At 26.9% G+C, this 27,358-nt stretch overlaps 2 long non-coding RNA genes across 2 annotated transcripts in view; one reads left to right on the top strand and one right to left on the bottom strand.

The window, feature by feature from the left end:
- LOC107451856 (uncharacterized) overlaps positions 1-22,443 on the top strand; it is a 110,523-nt gene extending 88,080 nt beyond the window's left edge. Inside the window, exons 3-4 of the long non-coding RNA XR_001585118.4 lie at positions 380-435; positions 22,307-22,443. This is a non-coding gene — a long non-coding RNA (uncharacterized lncRNA). The remainder of the gene's footprint in view (positions 1-379; positions 436-22,306) is intronic.
- LOC139425336 (uncharacterized) overlaps positions 1-26,711 on the bottom strand; it is a 97,841-nt gene extending 71,130 nt beyond the window's left edge. Inside the window, exon 1 of the long non-coding RNA XR_011636530.1 lies at positions 26,221-26,711. This is a non-coding gene — a long non-coding RNA (uncharacterized lncRNA). The remainder of the gene's footprint in view (positions 1-26,220) is intronic.
- Positions 26,712-27,358: the final 647 nt, after the last annotated feature.

A 27,358-nucleotide genomic window follows, 5' to 3' on the forward strand; every position in this document is an offset into this window, starting at 1 on the left:
TACACTAATTATTCTTTTTTTAATGCAGCTTTTCTATAAAAATTTTCTACGAATTGATCTCAAACTATCTTTAGTTGTTCAGTGATCAATTAATAAAGTTAAACTTTTAGAAATTATAAGTAATTATTACTTACGGATTGGAAATTATTAAGAACTTTTTGATTTAAACGAAGTCAGTATGAAATTAAAAAATACTGCAATTTATATAAATTTGAATAAATTGAAATAAATTTGTCGTTCTTATAGTAAAGAACATAATATTTTTTTGAGTTTGTAATTTGAATTTTTTTACTGTCTGCTGAATAATAAGTGCCGTTTATGTGAATTGTATACTTAATATGCTCTTATACTAAGCTTATATATATTTTTTCTTTTTTAGGTAAAATAGTGCCCAGTTCTTTGGCTCACTCACTAAGAGGCCTGAAAGTAAAACAGGTAACTTGATATGCTTTTTTGATTTCCTTATTTTAAACTTTTATATCTATACCATTTGGTATATTATACACGTCAAAATTAAATTTAATTTTTTAAAACTGGTGATACTGAATTTGTAAAATATACCTTTTTAGTGTTCTCTTTTATAATCCAATTAAAGTTATACATAAAAAATAGTTTAGTTTTTTTTTATTTAGGAGAAAAACTTAAAGAAATTGTGAAAAAGTATTATTCAGAATTTTTTCAATCCCTTAAAAAATATCCATTCCATGGAAAAGTTTTGAGGGAACATATTTTTTTTCTACAGTAGAAACAATAATCAATCTTTAAAAATGGCTGAACAAACTTTAAGCCTTCTTATTTTCGGACTTCGATATTTTATAATATTTTCCAAATTTATTAATACATTCAGCTTTAATAAATTTCGGATTCACTTACGCTTAGTATATCCTTTTAATAAATAACATCATGGTTTGTTTCTACTCACACGAAGATTTCATTTTATTTTGTCTTTAAATATTGATTTAGATCTTTGTGGAGAACATTCCTAAGAATGGTAAAAAATATTTGTTCATTTCAGATACCTTAAACAAAGTTTAATTAGATGCTGTAAGTGACAGTATGGTTTGATTTTTTTTTCTGTACTGAATCTCTGCATTATAAGATGCGGTTTATTTTATATCTACACATCATCTTTATTAAAGACGATTATCATGCACTAGTTTAAATTTGCAAAATAAATATTTCTGATATTTATCCATACCTGATAATTTGCTGTAAAATCATTTCGAATTGCTGTAAAATCATCAATCATCATCTATCGATATCTATATCTATCGATATCTATATCGATCCATCTAAAAGTTATTAGTATCTTTTTCTAAATATAGAGAAAAAAATACGCATTTGTTGTCTCAATTTAGTTTTTAGCCAAGAAAAAAAATAGGAAGACTTTTAAAGTTGACAACAAATGAGTTGAGAACACAATGAAAGAAGATGAGTAGGAAGAACATCGAAATCATTTTAATTTACAGGGTTCTAATAATCACTTTTAACTCAATCCATTTTTCAAATGTATGCAAATTTTTAATTTTTCCATCAAACAGGTATCCGTTTCTCAGTTCTGATGTATTTAGTTGTGATGTAATATTCTAATTCTTTCCTTCTTAAAAATAAGTTTGTGTCCCCCAATGTTTATACATTTTTTAATGTCTTAATTTTTATTAAGTGCTAAAAGGTGCTTATTTTTATTAAGGTTTTTCAAAATCCCTTAAAGATGCTTTTTTTATTCGCGGTTTGTAAATAGTGCTTAATTTTCAATCTTTTAGAAAGAGATTTTTTTCTTTGCCATGTCGATTGTCATTTTAAATTGCAAAAAATGCGTGCAATACTTATCAGAAACTAGTTATTTTATCATGATTACGTAAAGTTTTTGAAAATTTTTCTGAATTGTATTGATTTTATGTTTATAAATTAAGAACTTTAAACGGTAGAAAGCAAATTTTTTATTACTTCACAAATCCTAATTTTTTTTTCTTTGAAAAGTGACTAGAAGTATTTTTTTAGTGCTTAAAAAGTACTTAAAAGGAGCTTATTTTTTGTTGAAGAATCTGACTACGCACCCTGTCTTCATTAATTATAGCGGTCTTTACAAAACACCTTTTTTAAATACGTTGTAATGATATGTTTCCTCAGAATTTTAGAAATTACGTCCACTAAATATATACAAGTGTATATAGATGTAAAATATTCTCAGTTGTAAATGGATCATGGGTTAGAGTCCCCTTGCTGTCAAGCTAACCGTGGGAGATTTTTCTCTCCATGTAACGCAACCGCGGCTAGTTCCACCAAAAAATCCATTAAATATTTACAAGTGCATATAGATGTAAAATATTCTCAGTTGTAAATGGATCATGGGTTAGAGTCCCCTTGCTGTCAAGCTAACAGTGGGAGGTTTCTCTCTCCATGTAACGCAACTGCAGTTATTTCCATCAAAAAGTCCTCCACAAAGGCGAATTTCTTCCAACACTTGATCCAGGAGTTCCCTTGTCTTCTGGATCGAGTTCAAAATTATAAGGCTTACGGAGTTGAACATAAGTAATCGTAAACACAAAAAATCGGGTTGGCTATTCAATGACGGTTATAAAATATGAAAAGTGTACATGGATATATTAATAAATACTTTCTTTTAAACTATAAATATGATGCACATATGATGACTTACCTGATGATATAGCATAGCAGAATTTACTCACGTTTTACATGAAAGTTTCAAGTAGTGCAGGAGTTGATAAATTTAAAGTAGTTGATGAGTGATCAATGAGGGTGGAGGGGAACAGAATAAAGTTTTTCGGGGGCAGTGGGCCTCACTAGTTCATTGACCGAACCCATACGGGTAGAGGGTGAAGGGGGGAGTATTAACTGTTTGCATGCGGGATGCGTGTAAGAGGATTCCTCTTTTTGAATGGGTGCCTTGAAAAAATATTTGTTAGTTGATGTTCGTAAAGTTTTTAATATTTTGAACATTGAATCAAGTATTGCAGAGTATTTTCCTTTGTTTTTTTTCTTCCTATTATTTCAATAAAATTACTAAAACCTTGGTTTTTAAATGAAAGGTTTAAATAGTTTAAAATAAACTCATTCACACGTAGAATTTTGATAAGCATGTGTAGGCGTAATGAGAAAAATCGTAAAAAAAAACTTGAATTCGTAGAAAAAAATTTTTTTGTCCTAGTAAGGAAATAAATGAAAATCTGGAGAAAAAAATGGTAATATGGTGATGAGATTTTACTTCCGAAAATGTGATACAGCTCATGATAATTAATTGCTACTACATCAAGTTCATTGAAAAGTGCTTTACTACTTTTACTATGATCCAAGGAATATACTGGAACATGTATATTATGTGACCATCTGTTCTTATTCTTATATCCTGAAAGTTGAGCATATTTTAAGCAGATATTCATAAATATATTCTTAATCTTATATATCATATGAGTTTATTATATTTTTAGTATTTGCAAGGGTAGAAATAGTTTATTATATAAAATTTTTATTGAATAATATACGGGAAAAAATTCTGTTAAAATTACCGTACTGTAGTGTTAAGATATTTGATTAGATAACACATAATTCAATTAATGAAACCAAAAATATACGGTATTTAAACCATTAATTTGATAATATTTTGGTTATCGTTTACCGGTTTTCAAAATTTTAGTTCTTATTACCATTTATTTAGTAAATAATACAAAACAGAAGAATAAATTTAACCAAGTAAATGGGTTTTTTTTGCCATGATCTTAGGTATCATTATAAAATCACCACATTTACCTATTTTCATTACATATTATAGAGTATAACCAGACCAGATTGTAACCAGGTTTTATTCATAATGTTATCAAATTAATTACCGAAACGCTTTGGGAAAAATTACCGCTCTTTTAAGTGTTCCCATAAGCCAGAAATATTTTAAACTTTACCATATTCTGGTAGTTTAAATCAAACATTTTTCTCGGTGCATTGCTAATAATTTCAAGAGTACAAATAATTTATTTTACAATATTTTTTATTTGTTAATATAAAATGGTATTTTAATTTCAGTTTAAGAAATGTGCAACTGAATATTGACCGACAATTACGTGTTTAGTTGTGCTAAGTGAAGTAAAGTGACCAGTACAAGTACAAATGAAGTGACCGATAATCAAGTGTATGTATTTTAAATAAGTAAAGGAAAATTGGCTTCCGTTTAGCATATGAATAATGATTATCTTTATTTATCAAATTTACTAAATATGTAGACGACTCTAAACTATACTTTCTATATAGGTAGATATGTAAAGTTTGTTTTATCTTTGTTCATTTCCACGTGACATTATTTCATTTAAAATTTTAAGATATAGAAACTTTATTTATTCAGATCATTTCACAAAAAAGAAAATAATAAAAAATTTATAAATTTCATTCATTTGAAGTAATATTCTTTTTTACTCACACTTTTGTTAAACAAGGAATATTGCAAAATAAAGTATGGAAAAAAAATTTGTTAATTTTAAATTTAGTGTCGGTTTAGTTATAAATCTTTCATTAATACCTTGGAAAATATTTTTTAATGTGTAATTTATGTACGATGCAGAAAATTTTATCTTGAACCACATACAATTTTTATCTACTTTTAAATATTCAGAATATTCCAAATTTTATTTAACGTTAAATAGACATTAAATGTTATTCTTTTAATTATCAATAGCTTTTATTAAATGCAATGATGTACATTTTTTGATGTGTAAAGTAACTTATGCACGATTCAGAAAATTCTATCTTGAACTATATACAATTTTTATCTACTTTCAAGTATCCAGAATATTCCAAATTTTATTTTACATTAAATATTATTTTAATTTAATAGTTATTTTTTAAACTTTTTTATACTATTTTAACTATTTTTTAAACTATTTTTAAAGATTTTATTTTAGCATAGAGATTATTCAGAACAATCACTTTAAATTTGAAAATCAACTCAAAAATGTTTTTATCGTGTGGCATTTTTAAATGTGTGTCAGTGGACAACCCCTGCAAAGAATGACGTCATTTGCCATTCATTGCACTTTCAAACAGTTTTCATGCTTCATATAGGGGGGCAGGAGATAGGGGTGGCCTTCATTTTTTCAAGGGTGAAAGGAGTGAAAAAGGAAAGGTGAACGAACCTGGAAGTAAAGAGTTTTGAAGGACAATGAGTGAGGGTTTTTTTTTTTTAGTATCGTAAATCGATATTTTTTTAAAAAAAATGTATTGGTTTTAAATAATTCATCGTAAAATTAAATTAAAAGCTTTATAATCGTTCAAAATTGAAACAAAAAGAAACCTTAAAAAAAATGAATTTTAAAAAATATTTTATTTATTAGTTAGTGAGGGAGAAACTCGTTTTTGTTTTGAATGCGTAAATACGATTTTTTAAATTTTTTTTTGTGAACTTAAAAAAGAGTTTGAAACTTAAAAAACTTTTTTCTCTATTGATTTAAATATTAAATAGATCATATTTCAAAATTTATTAAAAATAACTATATGAAATTCAGAACCCATGCTTTCAGAAAAATTGTAAAACAATTTTTTTAAATATTAAATTGTATGTTTTTTATTACGCATACTTTTTTCAACACTTAAAGCCAAATTTGATGCAAATAAATGAAAGTATGGATTAAGACATTGTAATTAATAAAACATAATCTTTTCTTTTGTATAAAACATTTTTTTTTTTAGTTTTTGGTGAGCATTTTTTGTATACTTTTCAGTAGTAAAACAGCATGAAAATATTTAAATTGCATAATTTTTTAAAAATAATTTTATAAGTATATTCCGGGTTTTATTAAATTTGGAACAAATTAAAAAATAATAGACCATGATACAAATTGCCTTCACTGTGGTATTATGTAGCTCATAATTTTTAGGTAAACAATGCTTAAATATAAATTTTTTGCTATACAGCTAACACAATTTTTATAAGTTAAAATTCGTTATTCTATGATAAGTTGTAATTTTTTAAGTAAAACTTTTTAGATAAAGCGCGCAAAACATCTGTGCCCTTTTATATCAAAACAAAAATGTCAAAATGCAATTTGGTCTTCATCATTCAAACAAAATGCTGATTTAATTAACAAATTATTTAATAGCTATCGTATAACTGGTGCAATCGTATTGTTCAACTCGTATCATGCAAGCACGTCTTAATTTCAACGAAATTATGTTCTTGTAAAAATATTGAGAAAATATTGAGACTTTATGAAATAAAATTTATATTATAACTGTCTTCAAATGTTTTAACATTTTCTTTATTATTCAAGTAAATAAATTATGTAAATTATTCTTATCATCAAATATTTGAACTCTGGCTTCAATGAACCTTGATAAATTAAAATAATTTTTTGAGAGAGAAAACTGCTTTGCTAATAGTTTTCCTAACTGTTATTACTGAAATAGAAAACTAGAATTACATTTAATTTCATGACATCTAAAGTCAAATGCAATAGACTTAACGATTTCAATGATCATACGCTAAATAATATTGTTAAAGTATNATATTAAATAGATCATACTTCAAAATCTATTAAGAATAACTATATGAAATTCAAAACCCATGCTTTCTGAAAAATTTTAAAACAATTTTTTTAAAGATTAAATTGTATGCTATTTTATTACGCGTATTTTTTTTCAACACTTAAAGCAAAATTTGATGCAAATAAATGAAAGTATGGATTACGACATTGTATTTAATAAAACATAATCTTTTCTTTTGTATAAGACATTTTTTTTTCAGTTTTTAGTGAGCATTTTTTGTATACTTTTCAGTAGTAAAACAGCATGAAAATATTTAAATTGCATAATTTTTTTAAAATAATTTTATAAGTATATTCCGGGTTTTATTAAATTTGGAACAAATAAAAAAAGAATAGACCATGATACAAATTGCCTTCAATGTGGTATTATGTAGCTCATAATTTTTAGGTAAACAATGCTTAAATATAAATTTTTGCGATACAGCTAACACAATTTTTATAAATTAAAATTCGTTATTCTATGATAAGTTGTAATTTTTTAAGTAAAACTTTTTAGATAAAGCGCGCAAAACATCTGTGCCCTTTTATATCAAAACAAAAATGTCAAAATGCAATTTGGTCTTCATCATTCAAACAAAATGCTGATTTAATTAACAAATTATTTAATAGCTATCGTATAACTGGTGCAATCGTATTGTTCAACTCGTATCATGCAAGCACGTCTTAATTTCAACGAAATTATGTTCTTGTAAAAATATTGAGAAAATATTGAGACTTTATGAAATAAAATTTATATTATAAATGTATTCAAATGTTTTAAAATTTTCTTTATTATTCAAGTAAATAAATTATGTAAATTATTCTTATCTTTAAATATTTGAACTCTGGCTTCAATGAACCTTGATAAATTAAAATAATTTTTTGAGAGAGAAAACTGCTTTGCTAATAGTTTTCCTAACTGTTATTACTGAAATAAAAAACCAAACTAGAATTTCATTTAATTTCATGACATCTAAAGTCAAATGTTAACGATGACTTAACGATTTCAACGATTAATGTTAAAGTATAATTTGTGTAATTGAATATCTTAACCTTTTTCTAGGACCTTTTTTTTCTAGTAATGTTACGTTAACACTAGAAAGACTGAAACTTAGTATTGCCCAAAAGCAGTCAAAATTACTGGATTGTGAAGGAATAACTAATGTGTAAAGAAATTTGTTTAAAATTTAATTTTTAATATTTTTTACATTATTCACAGTTATATAACAAGTTATTAGTAAATATTAGCTATAAAAAATTACATGTAGTACAAAAAGTCACAAAATTCTTAGAAATTGTGTCATTATATACATCATTGCTTTTCTAATTGCAGTTAAAATGACTTCCTTGGGCAATTTAGCGTTAAAACATTTTTAAGATTGAGACTAATTTATGAAAATAAATTCATTTAGCTTATTTTCTAAGATTTCAGCTTTTGGAAATTCTTTTGGTGAGAAAGTTGGATTTTTAAAGTTTTACTGATTGTACGGAATTGGCCTTCTACTTCTGTGCTTCATCCGATGTGTTGGCCTAACTTCTTGACCTTTATTCGTACCAACAATTATGTAAACAAGGTCCTGCATTTTAATTTTGCATTTTTGTGAAGGTAACAGCAGATGACCACACAAATCATAAGAGGGAAAATAGGTTCCTATAAACATTTAAAAATTAATGAAATAGGCTGGAAGTATTCTTCCCTTAACCTTACAAGTTAATGAAGTATCTTTCCAGCCAATTTGTTTTTACCCAAATTTTCTTAGTTTAGCTAAAATGACAGTATGCGCCCATATAACCATAAGCGCCTCTGACAAAGGCGAAAATTGTAAGGACTTTTGTATGTGCGTTAGTACACAAGCTTTTTCCTGCCTATGTCATTGTAACAAGAGTTCATTTTGTTTTAGAGAAAGAGAAATAGCCGCAAAAAATCGAGGCTGTCATACTGTTCCTAAATTTAGGTCCTACTTACGCGGCCTGGTCAACGTCACCTTCTTTTTTAAGTCTAAGAAGAGCAAGACATAAGAATGATAGCCCGCCAAATGCAAATAAGCTGTTTTCTGTCGTTGCCATGGCAACCAGAGGAGTAAGCAAAGGCATCTCCTTTTTTATTTTCTTTCTTCCTCGTTTTCTCTAAAGAAGAGTAGAATCGCGCTTCTGTTTAGAGATGTAAAACTGTAAAAGAAGGGAAGAAACGCGAATGAAATAGAAGAGCGTTTCGAGGATTTAAACATTTTTTTTTCTTCAATTTTTTTTTTTTTGCCTTTTGAATCATTGTTTCATACAAAATATAGAAGAGCAAAAGAATTCTACATGCATATATATTTGCAGCTTTTTTGCGAATCGATAAATTTTATCTCCGTTTTCACTCCTCTGGCTCTAAATTTGTAGCAGGTGCGTGTTTATGTCGCTATATTTCTATTGTTTGATTCTTCCAATTCTTTCTTATCAGCGCCCGATAGAGTCGAACTATAATACGTTTTGATTTGAGCGCAGTTTTTTTGAATTGAGATGTTAAATAAGAAAAAAATTTAAAGAAAACGTGTGCGACTTCAACGTAGAAACATGTTATTATTGCTTATGAAATAAAAACGAAGAAGAAATATTCGTGTCGTTTATAACTATCTCACAATTATGCCGGGAGAAATAAGGATTTAAAAATATAGATAGGCTTATCTTAAATTCCAAATGCATCCGTATTTCTTTTGTTTGTATAGATCGTTTTCTCCTTTTCATAAGTCCCAGATTTGAAGAAGGAAGGCATTTAAGAAATTATTAAAAAATAGAAGGGAAGGGGGAGTTTTCAATGAAAGAGAATTAATTGAGTAGTATAATCCTTTTAGTGTTACCGACCAACATTACTAAGAAAATAAAATCTTGAAAAGGTCAATATAACTACTATCATAAAGATTTTCATAAAAATGTTGAGGCTAGTTTTCAATTGATGAAAATTAATTGATTTGCATAATCTTTCAAGTATTTACCTACTATGCAGCAACAATCCTAGAAAAAAAACTTTATAAAATGTTAATGAACAATTTACAAGTGTAAAGAATTTTATTAAAAATTTGAGGCTACTTTCATTAAATAAAAATTGAGTTGAATATTTTTTTATTTATCGACTATCATTGCGAGTATTCCCGGAAAGATTATGCAAAAAAAATGTTGATGAATAATTTACAAGTGTAAAGAATTTTATTAAAAATTTGAGGGTTATTTCATGAAATAAAAATTTTGTTGAATATTTTTTAATTTATCGACTATCATTGCGAGTAAAAGATTCCCGGAAAGATTATGCAAAAAAAAGTTGATGAACAATTTACAAGTGTAAAGAATTTTATTTACATTTTGAGGCTACTTTCATGAAATAAAAATTGAGTTGAATATTTTTTTATTTATAGACTATCATTGAGAGTAAAAAATTCCCGAAAAATCAATACAACTCCAAGTGTAAAGATTCATAAAAAAGTACTAGTACTGAGTTTTTGATGCATGGAAAGTAAGTGAATAGTTAAGTCTTCTGCACATCAACCAACAAATTCAGCAAAAAATCTTTACACGAAGAATACAAAAAGTAAAATGTTTTATTATAAATATTTAGATTAATTTGAAATGAACCAAAGTTTAACTCAGTAGTATAATCTCTCAAGTACCAACAACACCGGCAAAACATCTTGACAACGTGAATTCAAAAACTGTTGAAACTTTCATAAAAATATTGAGGCTAATTTTTAATGAATGTAAATTTGTCGAGTAGTATAACTGACCTATAGGGACCGAAAAAAAAATTTTTGTGAACAATTCTATTCAATTGCAGGTATAAAGAATTTCATAATATATTGAAGGTAGCTTTAAATAAATTAAAATCAACTGAGTTGGGCAAATCGACCATTGAATGAACAAACGTAACTTGTCTGTAATAAAATTAGTCTCATTTTAAAAAATTATATTTGAGTTGTAACACAGTATAAATATTTGTCGTTAAATGTCAATATAAAAATTTGGAAGAGTATCATGCTGTATTTTAATAAGCTTTTGGCGGTTCAAATAATAAGTAGTAAGATATCCAATTAAATGAGTGATTTCTATCAGTAAATGTACACATATCAACTTTTGATATTCTGCTGATTGTATTTAGACTTTTTAATGATTTATACTTACATTTTTAAGTCAAACAAAAGCCAGTTTTTTACAAAAATAGATGCGAATGATTGCAATTCACACTTTTTCAGCCATGAAATGAAAATTAAAGTGGAGTTGGATAAAAAATAATGAAAAAAAAAACTTTTTAACCTGAACATTAACTTTATTAATTTTGAACTTTAAAAAATCACTTGGAAGAATATTATATAACATTTATGTATACTTAATATATTAAATATATATGCATACTTATTATATTAATAGTAAAACTACGTAAAAATTTCATAGAAGTGTCCCTTACCTCCTTACCTTTATAAAACACAGATAATTTAAAATAGATATATTTGAAGCAAATTACAATTTAATTTGCACAAAAATCCGCTATGTTATTTTCATCTTACATTTACGGTTAGGTATACTATTGTGTCAATTTTTTGTCACAATAATAAAAATCGCAAATTTAATCCTTGTTTATTTTTATTACATAAGGAGCATTCCATTTTATAATAATTTGTGTAAGTTATGTATAGTAATAAAAATACAAATTTCCTTTAAATTTTGTCTTAACTAGATTTGCATCGGTTGAACTGCAAAAAATGTGCTTTTTTTTTAATTTCATATTTTTTTTTAAACATTGATAAAACATATTAAAGTTAGAATATGTACTAAATAATTAAATTCTTTTCTTAAATTTGTTACAAACGCTAAAATTTCTTATCAATTCAAAAAAAATTTCAAACTGCTGTTTGTTAATTGTGGGTAATTTTCAAAAAATTAATTTTTTGGTTTGATCTACATTTAGATTATTTATTTCAAAGCTACATAAATAAACGCTCTTGAAACAGCATAACTGAAAACAATAAAATATTTCCAATCTTTCTAGTTTCATTTGAAACAATCTAAATTTTTAAAATCTCTAACAAAGAGATAAACATCGTTTCATTTTATGTTTAGTAAATATTATCATAAAAAAAATGCATTTTATATATCGCAACAAAAGATTAGAAAATATATTTCGGTTATGTTTATTTATTTAGGAAATCCATGATAAAAACAAATTCAGCTAATTTAAAAACGCTTCGGAATATGTTTTCTATTCCCACAAACGATTGAGTTTTCCGTAAAAATATCATCTTTTGATCATTTATTTACAGATAACAATTATTTTGACTGTACAAAACTAATACGCAGAAAATGGAAAATATTATTTCAATTGCATACGTTTTATGCTATCTAGTTATTAGTGTTTAACTTTGAAATGTTCATTTCTTTAGTATTTATTTTTTAAGGGAGTATGAAAACGCAAGTTTGACCAGAGATTTTTTTACTCAGAAGCTACATACACTGTTTTGCTTTTGGCGACGATTCAGCTCTTTGTGGATAACATATGATCTCTATTATTATTTAAATAAAATATATACCTAAAAAATAATATTTTAAAAATAGCTTGCGGATTTCTTAAAAGTATGCTTTAATTCTGGTTTAATTACGCCTAATTAGACAAGCTTATAATAGAAACAAGATTTTTCACGTTTCTCCCATTTCTTAGTTAGCTAAGTTTGTCATATAAATCCTTTGTATAATGAAAGATTTGAACTCCGGTTTATGTTAACCGTAATGAATTAAATTCAACACCTTTAAGAAATATGTTTTGGGTAAATTATTACTTTTGTCCACTGAAAAACTGACCAGTCCATTTAATTGTTCACTCCTCCTTAAAATTCAAGCATCTCTTATATGAATTATTTTATATTTGATAAGATAAAGAATATATCTGGGACAAATTCTTTGTAATTGAACAGTTCGATTGAATTGTAGAAGACATGGTTTGTTATTGTCTACTTTATCTTAACTTAAACTTTCTTGGCGAAATTCATTGGAAGCTCACCAAGTAGTATATTATCTCTTATAATAAAAAATCTTACGAGCTGCAGCCAACGTTACAACGCTGCCAACTTAACGTTACTTTCGTTTTGCTGCGCCAAAACTATTTGACTTTGAAACTTAAATACTAAGATTTGTTGAAAAGTTTATACGAAGTACAGTGAGTTAATTTGAAAATTAAATGTTAAACTTGTAGGAAAAAACACCATACGGAACGCTCTACAGGCCGCAAGAATGCAACTTTAAAGGTGAAATTTTACATGCTGAACGTATATACTTAATTCTGAACTTAACTCGAGCTTTTGTTTTGAAATTCCAATTTATTTTAAAGTTATGGCAATTTTAACTGCGTTTTTTGTATTTTTTTCCCCTTCTTTAAGTTACATTTTGTTTTGCTGCGCAAATTCGATCTCTTAGAACTTCGAAACTTAGAATCTGAGTCTTAGAACTTCGAAATTAGGAAAGTGTGTCAAAAATCTATAAGGCATTCAATGCTATAAAGAATTTTTAGATTCAATTTTTGTTGTTCATTTACGTCGCATTAGAGCTGCACAATGAGCTATTGGCGACGGTCTGGGAAACATCCCTGACGATGATCCGAAGACATGCCATCCCAATTTTGATGAACAGTTTAACGAGGACCCATACCACACACCCTCGGTCCCTACGCAAGCTGATCCAAGTGGTCACCCACCCGCACGCTGACCGTAGCCAGTGATGCTTGACTTCGGTGATCTGCTGGAAACCGTGTCCTAATGAGCAGTTCACTGCGGGACTTTTAAATTCAATTATTAGTTGGAGAATTATCAATTGTTAATCTTGATGTAAAAGAATATATTTATCCACCAAAATCTCACGGCGGAGTTAAATTTCGACTTGCGAAAAGCTCCATTTTCAATTATAAACTTAGAGTAATTATTTTTTTTAATCAAACTTCCACTTTGTTCGAAAGATACAGAAATTTTTCTTGATTTCTTTTTTTTTTTTTTTTTTTTTTTTTTTTTTTTTTTTTTTTTTTTTTTNTTTTTTTTTTTTTGCTTTCAAAATAATTATTCACCCATTATTGTCAAGAAAATGATCTCTCTCTAGATAATGCTCGCGCTGTCAGAAGTAATGCATATACATACCCTCCAACTGCTACGGAATTTCCGTAGTTTCAGAAATCTTTTCAAACGGTAGCAAAATTAATGTCTTAATATTTTAAAAAAATTAATTTTAGCGTAACTTGTCCACTATTACTTATAAAAGTGCAGGCCATATGGCTAGATTCTTAAGTTCTGATAAAAGTTTTATGAGAGATCCATTTGCTTTAAAAATTTCTACTTTGGTTCGCTACCACTAGAAAGAATTATTTTCAAAATCCTTATAAGTTGGAGGGTATGCATATATACTTAATGTCAAAAGTAACAAAAAGAAAAATGAATAAATAAAATTAAAAAAATGCGAGAAAGTTATCAGATGTTGTAAGATATAAATCATAACATTTATATTAAACTTTTTTTAAAAATATAAATGTCTTAAAGCCGTTAATAACCGATATAAAAACCGCTTGAAATTGGAACTGTTATAAGATTTAAGTTTATTGCTTATGATAGTTAATACGTTAAATTTACTGTAATTTATTACTTTTTATTGCGTTCCACATTCTATAATTAATGTTCAATTGTGTAAGTTTAAATTTTGAGTTACTTAACTCAAAATTTAAATTTCAAAATTTAATTTTGGTTTTAAGCACTATTGATTAATTTTCAAGTCCAAGCAATCATTAATTTTGTTACAATTAGCATATTGACTAAATGTTTTTCTTAAATTTACTATAATTGTATATTTTATAAACACAATTATCTTTTTTTTGTGAAAAATATCTGATTTTAAAGGGGGGGGATAATGTTGAATGAGAGGCGACCACGGGGATTGGAGAGCAAAGCAAGCAGGAGCGGTGCCTCCTAGAAGGATAAAAAAAAAATTTCCAATTTTCCTAACGTAGTTTAACATAACATAGATTAATATTATACGTGCATTTTTTTCCCAAATTAAACAGCTTTTGTAAAGACTATTAGAAAATATGTATCACGTAAGAGTATAATATTGTGCATTTTTGCTGAAACTTTAACCACATTATAATGCAAATTGTACCATCTTGAGATTGATTACTGTTCTTTTTATACGATACAATGATTTAACTTGAACGAAAAAATTGTTTTATTTATTATCTTATTAAAATTGCAGCAAATTAGGTAAATTATAGGTGATGTAAATTTACTTCTAGTTTTTTTTTAAGCAATATAAAATATTTAAACTTTAATGCTTTTTTGTGAGTTCCAAAAATGCATTCTTAATTGCTCACATTTTTTTTAATTATCCTTCAATTTGATTTCACAAGTTCTAATCTAGTCAATTTTTATTTATTTATTTCTTAAACTTGGTTTAATAAGTCACTATTTTCCATTCAAATTCATAGGGAACAATTAAGATGAATAGAGAATTGCTTGTTTCTTTTTAGAGCAAAAACTTTTCTAGATTAAAGTTAGCAATGATTTCTTTCCCGTAGCTTTAAATGTTAATTTTGTTTTCACTATAAATTGTTTTCATTCATGCTTTTCCGCAAATTTAAAAAATTTACTATAACTTTATCTAAAATTGGTTAGCATAAATTGTTTAACAAAGATACAAATTACATTGTTATAATTTTCACTCAAAACTTTAATAACCGGATTTCTAAAAAAATTAGAACTATTAAAAAATTGGATCAAAGCTTAATCATAAAATCTGAATCTTGAACCCTTAATATCACGCACACGTATTGCAATCTTAATGACTTGTTAAATTAAGCCATGCTTATAAGCCTTATTATGATGTAAACAAGTTAAGGATGAATTTATTTGCCCAATAATATGGTTCAACTTGTCATTGCACATAAGTTAAATTAATTTTAATGGTTGGCTAGTTTAAGCCAAGCTATGTTTTTTCTTTAAAGAAATTTTTTAATGACTTAATTTATTACTTATATAAATATTTTTAGTTTAAATATAACAAAAAACAAATATAATAAACTTTCCCATAAAAATCTTTATCAAAAATTTAATTGCGTGTGTGAGTTTTCGTTACGTTAATTAATTTCGAGGGATACGTAATTTTTCAATGTTTACATATTTATACTTTTCTGAAAGGATAAATTTATAAACAAATTAATGTAAGTAAATTTAAAGTTAAGCCAGGTAGTCTAAAAAGTCTAAAAATAATACTAACCATCAACTTCAATTTCTGATAGTTCTAAAATTCTTTAAATAATGCAATTATAGAGCGGATTAAGATAAAATGTTTCAGCTTTTTTTTAATCCTGTTAATCAATACATTATTCTTGATGGAATAAAAAGCATAAATACGAACTTCTCTTTAATTTTTATATTTTTCAGTTTATATTTTTAAAAAAAATTCTGTTATCAATGTAAAAAAAAATTTATTGCATGTACTTAGTATGTTTTTACTATTGATTTGCTTTTATAAAATTAATAATATTTTATTATTATATTTAATTTTAAAATGCTTTCATAAAAAAGCATAACTCAAATTATTGAAAAATATTCAAAATTCTTTTTAAATATTATCAATGTGTATTATTTAGTTTAATGCTATATAATTTATCAGCATTGTTATGCTTAAGGCTTCATTGTGTTAAAATAAATCTAAAAAAGTAGCTTATTATGCTGTTACTATTAAATAAGTATTACTGAATCATACCTTCATTATTTTATATTACAATAATGCAGCCTATTCGACATTTTTAATCTTTTTCAACATCCTATTATTTTCAATTATTTCTTACTGAAAACATATGTTGCCTTACATTTTCCCTGTTCTTTTAAGTTAAAAGTTAACATTTGTATTGAAAAAAAAACTAGACATGACAGCACAAAAAAACAGACATGATCATTTTATTGAATGTTTAATTGAATACAGCTAATTAATGACAATTTAATAAAGTTAAACTATAATATTTTCATGTGTACTGACAAACAAAGAGGAACTCACTATTTTACATACATAACTAAAATAACATTTTAATATGAAATTGTTATTTGCAAGTTAAGTTGAAATGTAGCATCGTGTTTGTTTGTTTATGGAAGGAAATATGGTATTTTTTAAATTTTTTATTGACACTATCAGTTAATAGTTGAAATTTTTTTTTGCAATTATACTTTATCATCGCTTAATTACTTTTCATTTGGAACTTAAAGCAATATTAATTCTTAGTTTTAAATAAGCCAGTTTCAAAAAGCCTGATTTAAACAAGAGCAAATAACTGGGGGCTTTTTTTTTTGTTTGTTAATTTATTTATTTTTTCTATTTATTTAATTTTTTTTCTATTTATTTTATTTTTTCTATTTAATTATTTTATTCATTCACTTAATTTTTTTCTATTCGATTTTTTCTATTTATCGTTCTTTTTTCTAATATTTTATTTTATTTATTATTTTACTTTACTATTTTTTTTTTATATAAAAATCCAATTTTTTTCCAAATGGATTTAAATTATATAGTTTAACACTTTCAGAACAGTGTAGTTTGCATTGCATTGTAACAATGTAGTTTGTATTTATTGGATATAGGGAACACGAAAACGTAGGAGCAACATTGGATTCTGGTTTACTCAATCACCGGCCACCGGTAATAGATGCATTACATTCGATATTATTGCAATCAGTAGCATTAATAATATCATAGACGAGATTATTACGATTATGATCGATAACATGACATATAGAAAAGCCAATTTAACGTTATTCATAACGATAATTATTGAACAACAATTAATGTGGAAGTTATTGAATATATTAACGTGAGTATGAAATAAATAATCCCAAGAAACTGCAGAAGTGGCTATTATATTGCTTGATTAAAAATTTCATTCCCTTCAAAAATATGCAAACTGGAAGTAACAGGTGACATGATTCAAGTCCTCGGAAACAGGCGACCATTTTCCAGACGTGAAAGAGAAGAAACAAAGTGATTCGAAATAGGAGACAAGTTGTCAACGAAGAATGGAAAAATGTTGACTATTATTTCGAATTTGTACATTTTTAAAGCTAATGAAGTAATATTAATGTGAGTGTTGATGATTTTATTAGGGTAGCGGTAATATTGACGAAATTAAAATATAAATTTGTTGAATTGAAAAAATATCATGATATTTTGTTAAAAAATCTATTTAAAGTGATATTAAAACTTGCGCATAATGGTCCTAGGTTTATATTCGTGATGGCAACAGCTTGGAGTTGCTATCACAATGTTTCTATAATCTATAAGTAACCACCTAGTTTGCTAACAAATCACTAAACTTGAATAGTAAATTAGCTTTGTAAATAATACTTAAAATGCACAAAAGTATTTCTTCCAAATCTAAATAGTAAATTGACTTCGCCAATACTATGTAAAAAATACCAAAATATTCTTACCGGAGTAAAATGGTAAATTTATTTGGTCAATATGTACTACAACATACGGAAGCTTTTTTTTCCAAAATCTAAATGGTAAAATATACATCAACATTATTACACAAAATGTGCGAAAACTTTTTACCGAAACTTTAATGGCAAATCTGCTTTGTCGATAATACGTTAAATATACAGTAGCGTTTTTACTAAATCTAAATCGTAATTTTTTTCCCGTCAATCTTTCGTAAAATATACGAAAGCAATCTTACTCATGAGTAGTTGGTAAAATCCATTCCGTCAATATTACTTAAAATATTCCAAAGCTTTTTTTATGAAATATTTCAATGGGTAATATCATTCCGTAAATATTACGTAAAATTCACCAAAATTTACGTTTAATTTATAGATAATGCTACATGGGTTATATGATATGGCTGCATCACACTAAAACCGAATCATTTTTCATTTTAACTGGTTTAATTCAGTTTTGCTATTTAACGTTAGCAAGGAAAATTTAGTTCCGTTATTTTAATTTGATTTTTTAACCGCTGTTGTATTTCACACTAAAAATATGAATTTAATAGGCAATAAGAATCGCACTAAAAGTATCAATTTAAAAGGTGGAAATGCCACTGCGGTTTAAAAAAAAACCAAAATTAAAATAAATGAACTAAATTTCCTTGCAAACGATAAATAGCTAAACTGAATTAAACCAGTTAAAATGAAAAACGATTCGGCGCTGTGTGATACAGTCAAATCACAGGTTACAATAGAAGTTATTATTCTAAATAAGTATAGGAATAAAAACAGCACATTTTTAAGTATCTTTTCAAGCCTAGTTAAATAAATAAACGAAAATACGAAAAAAAAAACTTAACTATAGTGAATTTAGAGAAATAAACGAACGCAAAACAATAAAATCAAACAAAAACATGGAGTAATTTCTCATTCCAAACAAATACGCTTTACAAACATAATCTTACTGTGTTCATCAAACATTAGCTATGAACTGCAATAATAACATTAATGTGAACAAAAGAAAAGGAAAAATTGAGTTGAATTTTAACTGAAGTATGGGAAATTGCGAACGGAAATGTCCTTCAAAATGTATTCTTAATTAATGTGATTAGAAGGTTGCCTCTTTTATTGTGGATAATCATTGTGGGACAGCTAAACAAAGTCTTGTCAAATGGCCGGAAGTCAGAGGATAGCTGAATAGCAGGAAAAACTAAGTTAATTTTTATGCTTCAGTTGAGTCTCAAAAGTCTAAATTCCGTGATAATACTTACTAGTGATAATGCTTTGTAAAACTTACTTGGATTTTCAGTTCTTAAAAGTCTTGAAAATTCTCAATTTTTTAAAATGTTTTTAAAACTTTAAAAACTATACGTTTTTAATACTTAAATTTCTAAAAATTTAAGAATCTTTTTTTCCTTAATTTTTCCTAACAGAAATTCAGAATCTTATTTTTGGTTATAAATTAAAAATAAAATTTCCTACTTTTTTTGCTCTTAATTCTTTCTTACAGAACTCCAGAATATCCAGATTATTAATTATTTCTTGTATGATGTCAGAATCTTAACATACTTCACTTTTCGTTCTTAATTTTTTGTTCTAACAAACTTTCAGGATGTTTTATTTTTGGTTCTTAAGTTTTCTCACAGATACTCCTAAAATTTTGAGTTTTTAATTTTTATTTTTTTCTTACAATCTTTTTTTTCCAATTTTTTTATGTTCTTAACATGTTTTATTAAAGTGTTTTATTTATTTTTTCTTACTCATTTTCAGCATCTTTAAATGTTTTAAAGCATACATAAAAATTAGCATTTCTCATTTTAAAACTATTTGCAACGTCAAAGTTATAAAAAGTTTTAAAAAATTCGGAATAAGATCTAATTTCTTAATGTTTATTTGCGAAAGAACATTGTACTAAATACGAATATGTCCCAAAATAATTAATTCTAAGAAGCAGTTGTTACTTACCACCATTAGTTGATTAATGAAGAATTTATTTTTGATCATGATCATTTGATTATTATTGTATTATCTTTCCTATTTAAGTATTAAGCTACATTATTTTTACTTGCGTTGATAAAAAAAATACAAAAATGAAAGTAACTTCTCGTTTCAAAACAAATTTCAATAATCTTGTAGACATAAAATTAAAGAAAAGTAATTATAAAGGTATAATTTTTTTGGCTTAATTCCTCATTAAAGTAATTGTTTCCCATTAGATTAAAATTTCTATAAAGAATAATTTAAGGAATATGCAAGTGCAAAATATTCAAAACTTTATTTTTTTAATTTTTTAAAAAAATAGTCCTTAATAATAATTACCTTTCTATCAAAATTAATGATTTCAGTATTTCGGAAAAATTTCGGTATGTGTTGATATGAATATTACGTATTTTCTCAGAATCATTTCATTTAAATTTTTGGATCGAAGTTTCTAAAAAAGAAATATGCAAGTTTCTTCTATCCCGAATTTTACGATACAGAAATGGTTCTTCCTTGTTTTACGATGATCGCTGGAGAATAAATAGTGGTGAAAATATGTAAAATTTGATGACTTTCCCTGAAATATGAAAATGAAAAGTCGTAACTTTAGGAGAAAATCACCCGTATTCTGTCCTTGTGTCTGGACGGACCTTAATTAGGATTCTTGCTGCCTCAATCGTAAAAAAGTAATATAAAATCTGAGCCAATTGCGCCAAAACATTTTGTATCTTTTAAAAATCTCAACAATATGCATCACAAGCATTCTGCATTGTAAACACCTTATGAAAGATTCTAAAACTTGTGACATATATGAAACTAAATTTAGAGAAAATGTAAGTAGAAAAATATAAAAACTTTAGAAAGCTTCTGCGTGCAGCTAAAAATATAATTTGAATAACTTCCGCGTTGAAAGCACTGTTGGAAATTTTAAAGCATATTGAACAGTAGCATTCAAATTTAATATGGTGCTAAACTGAGCTGCAATTAAATTTGCATTTACTCATTCCAATATGGTGCTAATTTGAGCCTTAATACCGTTTAAATTTTCTACAACCTTAATGTGGTGCTAAACTGAGCCACAATTAAATTTGCATTTGATCATTCCAATATGATGCTAATCTGAGCCTAAATACCGTTTAAATATGCTGCAACCTTAATATGGTGCTAAACTAATCCATAATATCATCTGAATTTGCATTTGCTTATTCTAATATGGTGCTAATTTGATCCTTAATACCAATTAAATTTGTTTCAATCTTAATATGGTATTAAAAAGAACTACAATATAGTTCAGATTTGCTGCAACCTTAATATGATGCAAGCTGAAGCATAAGCTTGTTCGCATTTTCTGCAAACTTAAGATGTTGTTGTTGACTTTAAAATCGTTCATATATAATGAAACCTTAATATGATGCTAAGTGTAATTAAATTATCCTACTTGTTGAACTTGAATACGCAATAATATAAGTTGAACGGTAACATGGTCCAATGTAATGAGCTATTACTGTTACAGCTCATTTGAACCGTTTAAGGTACCGATGTTACGGTTCAACGCTTAATCAATTTTTCTGAAAGTGTATTTTCTAAAAAATGCAACAAGTTCATGCACCAAATTGAAGAGCTTAAGGCAATATAATAATAAGACATATTTTTAATATAATGACAAGCCAATGTTCAAAACAACGTTTTTGGTGAAAAATATTGCAATTTTCATGTAGGCAATACAGTGTTCCTGTGTATTGTTCCGTTATCTTCTGAAAATTCTAGAAACTTGTTATGTAGATGTCTGGAAAAAGAAGACGAAATGTGAAATTGCCCCTTCGAGAAAAATGTGACTTATTTCGTGTTGCTACATTATCTGAAGTCCATCAATTCATAAAGTAATTGATATCTTGAATTGTGAAACCAATGTTCTATAAGCACTATACGTATAAGTTCAAATTATAAATGATGAAATAAAATTGATTAAATTACAAAAATTATATTTTTGGAACTACTTAAAACTTAAAAATTAAAAAAAAATTTATTCGATGATTATTTAAAATAATTGTTGCAAAAATTTAAAATCATACAAAATTACTTTATTTAACAAAAAATTAAAAAAATAATAATAAATGGACAGCTATTTTGACTTTTTACTGATTAAATTTTGCATCTGACCCTATTGACAAATTTTTATTTATAATTGTAATCAATCAGCTTGAGAATAGGTCTGATCAATTGATTTGATTGTAATTTAATCAATTGATTCTTAAGTCTTAAATTACATCTTGTTTCTGCTTTTAAAAATAGTATTTTCTAATATCTATTTTAATTTTTTTTCAGATTCTATCTACAAGATCAATGCAAAAGGAACTATTCAAATGAAGATGGTTTGACAGAAAGCAGAAATTAGAAATATTTATGTAAAATTTAAAAATGCTGTATTACGCATCAATAAAAGTTCAATTTATTATATTCTGGTTTTTCTGGTAATTTTATTGCAGTTTTTGTTTACTTTTATTGAAATAAATGTTTTCAATTGAATAGTTAGTTTATTACAATTTAGGAGCAGGAAACAATGCCAACATTTTCTCTCACTTTTGAAACAACAGCAATTGCAGTTTGCGGAATGTATAAAGTTTTATAATTAATGCAGGGCACTTCAAAAAAACTTTTTAATATTCAATTTTCGAATCCATTTCAAAAATTAGAACAAAAAAGTGTATATATCAGGGTTGTAAATCAGTATTTAAGTGAAAACAGAAACCATATCGAAATCTGTTGAATCACAGTACACGAAAGGGAATGTTATTGCGTTGTTGAACATAGAAGGTAATTTTTATTACGGGAGGGAACAGAGTGGAGACGTTTACTAAGAACATCTTCAAGTCTTAACCTCTAATTAAACTTGTTTTGATGTCTATTACATCTGTTACATTTACTATTTTTTAGAATGTCATTTGGTCCAATTAACTCTTCAACTACCATGCAGTAAAAAATAATCCATAATTCAATGATTCATTCTCCGTTTATTTTGATATATCTAAAAGTTTTACTTCAAGTACATTACAAATTTATTTAGGTACTCAAATTTTATGGAGTATGATATGAAATTTTATTATTTTACTCAATTAATTTTAATAAAATGTATAAAATTGGAGCATGAAGTTATAATTTTATTCTTCCATCTTATAATCTAACATTTTTTACTTCAAAAAAAAAATTCATAAAAAGAATTTTAGCAAGATTGTTATTGAAATAATATTAGTTTCCTTCCTGGTTAAAATTAGTTTAAGAGTTTTTCTAAAAAGAAAATGAAGTAAAAGAGAAACTATTAATGACCAAATTTTACAAATGCTAGGTACAAAACTAGATTTGGAATGAGAAGAAACTCGCCAACTAAAGTCTTACAAAAAAGTTAAATTGCAGATAATTATATGATTTTCAGTATATATATATATCAAACACAATGATGGTCATCATTTTAACTATATAATTACATTAAAGGGGTCAGCTTCATGCTGTTCGACCAAAAATCACCTATCATTATTTTTTCTTTATAATAAATTTCAGAGTATGAAACCTCAAAAACACCTTTATTCTAGCTGCATTAAAAGTGTTTTCAAGTATCGTTTATTCCCCTCATTAGCATTGCTACTGTTACTTTAGAAGATTCGTAAACCGGAGCATTTTCTTCTAAAAAGAACAGTTTTTAAAACTCTGCTCTTCCTTAAACCACAATTTTCGTAATATATAATTCATTTTATTTTAATGAAAACTTCTGCCAAAATAGTTGTACAAAAAATATATATTAATAAAATTGCGATGCTTTTTTTTACTTCAAAAATGCCTGTTTCATACCAAATAAATATTTAAAAAAAGCTATAATCAAAATTTTAGACAAATCATTGAAACAAATTGATGTATATTTATTGCTAGAAAAAAAAAGCTTGGTCAATTTTTGGAAACTGTTCTACGAAATTAAAATAGTTCAACATGGTGGGTATCTTGATTCGGCTGCTTAAAGAGATCCCCCTCAATTGTCACATACGACTCAAAACACTTATTTTAAATGACGTAGCCTGCATACCGGAATTATTAAAGATTAATGTTAGACTGCAGCTTTGACATGGATGAAAAGAATTAACTTCAGATGCCGTAATACTTAATTTATAGCAAACGAAAGATTTTGCTCGAAAAGTAACTTTTCTTTTAAAAGTATTTCAGTTCTTTTTAATTTGCCTTTGAATGTAATCGAATAACATTGGTGCACTACATGTTTATTTTCCTGAATTTTTGCGCGATTATGGACTGGAGCACGTGCAGAACGACTCTGCCTTAATGGCGCACGTCCACTGTATATTTCTAATTTGCCTGGTTCGTGCATTTAACAGCATGCAACTGTTAGCCTCTCTTTTGCCCTGAGAAAAAGTTGTCCTGATTACAAAAAATTGCTTACTTCTCATTTTCGAGGTATAAAAATTTTCTTAAAGAGCATATTTGTATTTTATAACAAATTAATGATGTAATGCATAATAAATTTGTTAATCGAAACCGATCTGAAAAATTTTTTTCTTAAAAATTTTGATGTAGTATTCGGTGATCTGATGAGTTCTTAAACAATACAGTAGGACAGGGGTTCCCAGAAAGAGTTCCCTTGGGTTCTGTGGAAAGCTCACAGGGGTTCCGGGAATTAAGAGTTTAATTAAGAATTTAATTTAATTAAGAATTTAATCCTGTGGTTATAATTATATCTAATCAATAATCTTTTGTTTGTTAAATATTTTAGTTATTTCTAAGAAATTGTTTAAGTAAACTGCCGGGGGGAAAAATGGCAAAATTTAAATACATGTATACATATACTGTTATTCTAATAACAATACATTGTATGAATTCCGAAAAAATATACCCATTAATAAAAAAGTACTTTAACATTTCTCATCAAACCTCTTAATTCAAAATAAAATATTTAAATTCATCGTTGGAGATATATGTTTTTCTTATAACCATTCTCCACGTTTATATCAGTTTCTGTTCGCTTTCATTTCAACAACTAAAAATTATTCAGCTTGTTTTATTCCCTTCGACTATTGCCTACGAAGGATAAAAAACCTGATTTGGGACCAGAATAGATGTTGCTCAGCGACTTCACTTACCTGATGCGAAATCTAATTTGAAAACTATTATTAATAAATCCATGAAAAAACCACTTTCTACAGATTACTCTCAAAACTAGTAGTTCATTCAAAATAGTTGGTAGTACAATTTTTTAATATATTCACAAAGGCTAATTGGCTTTATAAAGCTGGGATTTCACTAAAAGAAGGTTAATTATTCAGGGCACCATTGCCAAAAAATGGACCAATAGAACATGTTAGTAATGTCTTGGGTCATTCAGTAAATTTGACAGGTCATACTGAACTTTAACATATCTTTGGAACACTTAAAACAAAATATTTTTGCACACAATTAAAAATCTCGTCTTCTGAAACATTTCTTAAATATGTGAATGACATTTTTATGATTCAGAAAACTTCCAATAATAAAATAGAATAAAAAGATTTTAAAATTGAAATCGAGAAATTTTTCTCTTGCATATTTTGATTTTATTGCAATTTCATATTAATTTCGTGCTAATATACAATTTTAACGTGAAAACTATTAACTTTAAATCGTATTGGTTTAATATTTCATGAAAAATAACATTCTTCTAAGATGCAGCACTTTATAAAAATAATACTTTAAGTTTTATTTCATGGAGATCAGGATAACTATTCGATAGATTTATTTCGAGTTATCAAATGTTATTTGTAGCTTTTAATTGCATAATTTACAAAATAAAGAAACCATTTTTATATACTTTTAATTAAAGTATTTATTATATATATTAATATAAAAAATGAAGGTAACATGAAATTACCATAAATTGTTTTTATCATTAAATTAATTTTAACAAAACAAATATACTTATTGAATACAGAAAATCTTTTTTAGCTTTATAATTAAATAACTTATTCATTAAGTTATAAACCACTAACCAAAAATGAGATTATCTCCGCCAATTAAGATTACTAAAAAATAACTTCAAATACAGTATTTACCAACGAAAGAGGAAAAGTGTAGAGAAATATGCTATAGAGTAGAAAAATACTTGAGCCACAATACAACAATGAGACAAATATGCAATTAAAAAAACGATATACAAATATGTAATCAGACGTGTAGAAAATGAAAGCATGCAAAATTATACTACTTACGTGTACAAAGGAAACATCGAACTTAAGCACAAGAGCTGGCTCTATTTTTAAACTCAGAGTTAAACTTGAAATCCATATAATGTTTCTTGAATAAGTCATCAATAAAAGCTTAAACCCTCTTCTTTCAAGATATGTTTAAAGCGTAAACCGTTTATTTTAAATAATTAATGAAGAATGCTGTTTCACTAAATATAAGCATCTTTAAATTTCACATAGTAGTCTTAATCAAATGGTCCCAAGCATAATAGAAGCATTATCCTGAATATTGTATGAGAAATGTGCATAATTAGATTTGATATTTTCGTTGAGAGTCAATGAAAATTTATCAACGAACAATTTACCTTATAATAACAACACTATTCAAAAACTGTACCTAGTGTAGTTTATTTTGAAACCCCTTCCAGCATGAATTTAACGCACAACTCATCATCATCAATATTTATCTGGGCGCCTGGGGCCGTTAGCGGCCTTTATTAACACACAACTCGTGATTGAAGAATACTTTTTCAGCAAAACTCTCTAAAGCGTTCAGGACACGGTTCCAATTAGAACACCGAAGTCAAGCATCACTGGCTGCAGTCAGTAAGCGGGTGGGTGACCACTTTAATCATTCTGCGTAGGTACCGAGAATGCGTGGTATCGGTCCTCGTTAAACTGTTCTACAGTAAAGTGCTCGACTTCTCACGCAAGTCGTCGGGCTACCAAAACAGAGAAGCCATCCCCTCTGCAGAGGATCAAAATTGCGATGGCAAGTCTTCAGATCATCCTCAGGGATGTTTCCCAGACCATCGCCAATAGTGCAGCTTTGTTGCAAAGTAAAGTACCTGCCCATCTAAAGCTTTCAGGTAGAAGGTTTGATTCTCACTTTAATCCTAAATCTATCTTACTGCAATTTAAATTGAAAAGGGTGCAAACTCTATATTTTAGGAGTGAGTCAGTATATAAAATATACTCTAGTATGAAAATTTTGCTTCTACTTTAATTAAACTCTTTTTATTTGCAGTTATTCAAGGTAAGTAGGTACTTTATTCTCGTCACACTAGAGCTGCACAATGGGCTATTGGCGACTATCTGGGAAACATCTCTGAGAATAATCCGAGGACATGCCATCTCAATTTTGATCTTCTGCAGAGGGGAT

Source organism: Parasteatoda tepidariorum, chromosome 4, assembly GCF_043381705.1.
Source record: "Parasteatoda tepidariorum isolate YZ-2023 chromosome 4, CAS_Ptep_4.0, whole genome shotgun sequence".
NCBI classification, from domain to species: Eukaryota; Metazoa; Arthropoda; class Arachnida; order Araneae; family Theridiidae; genus Parasteatoda; species Parasteatoda tepidariorum.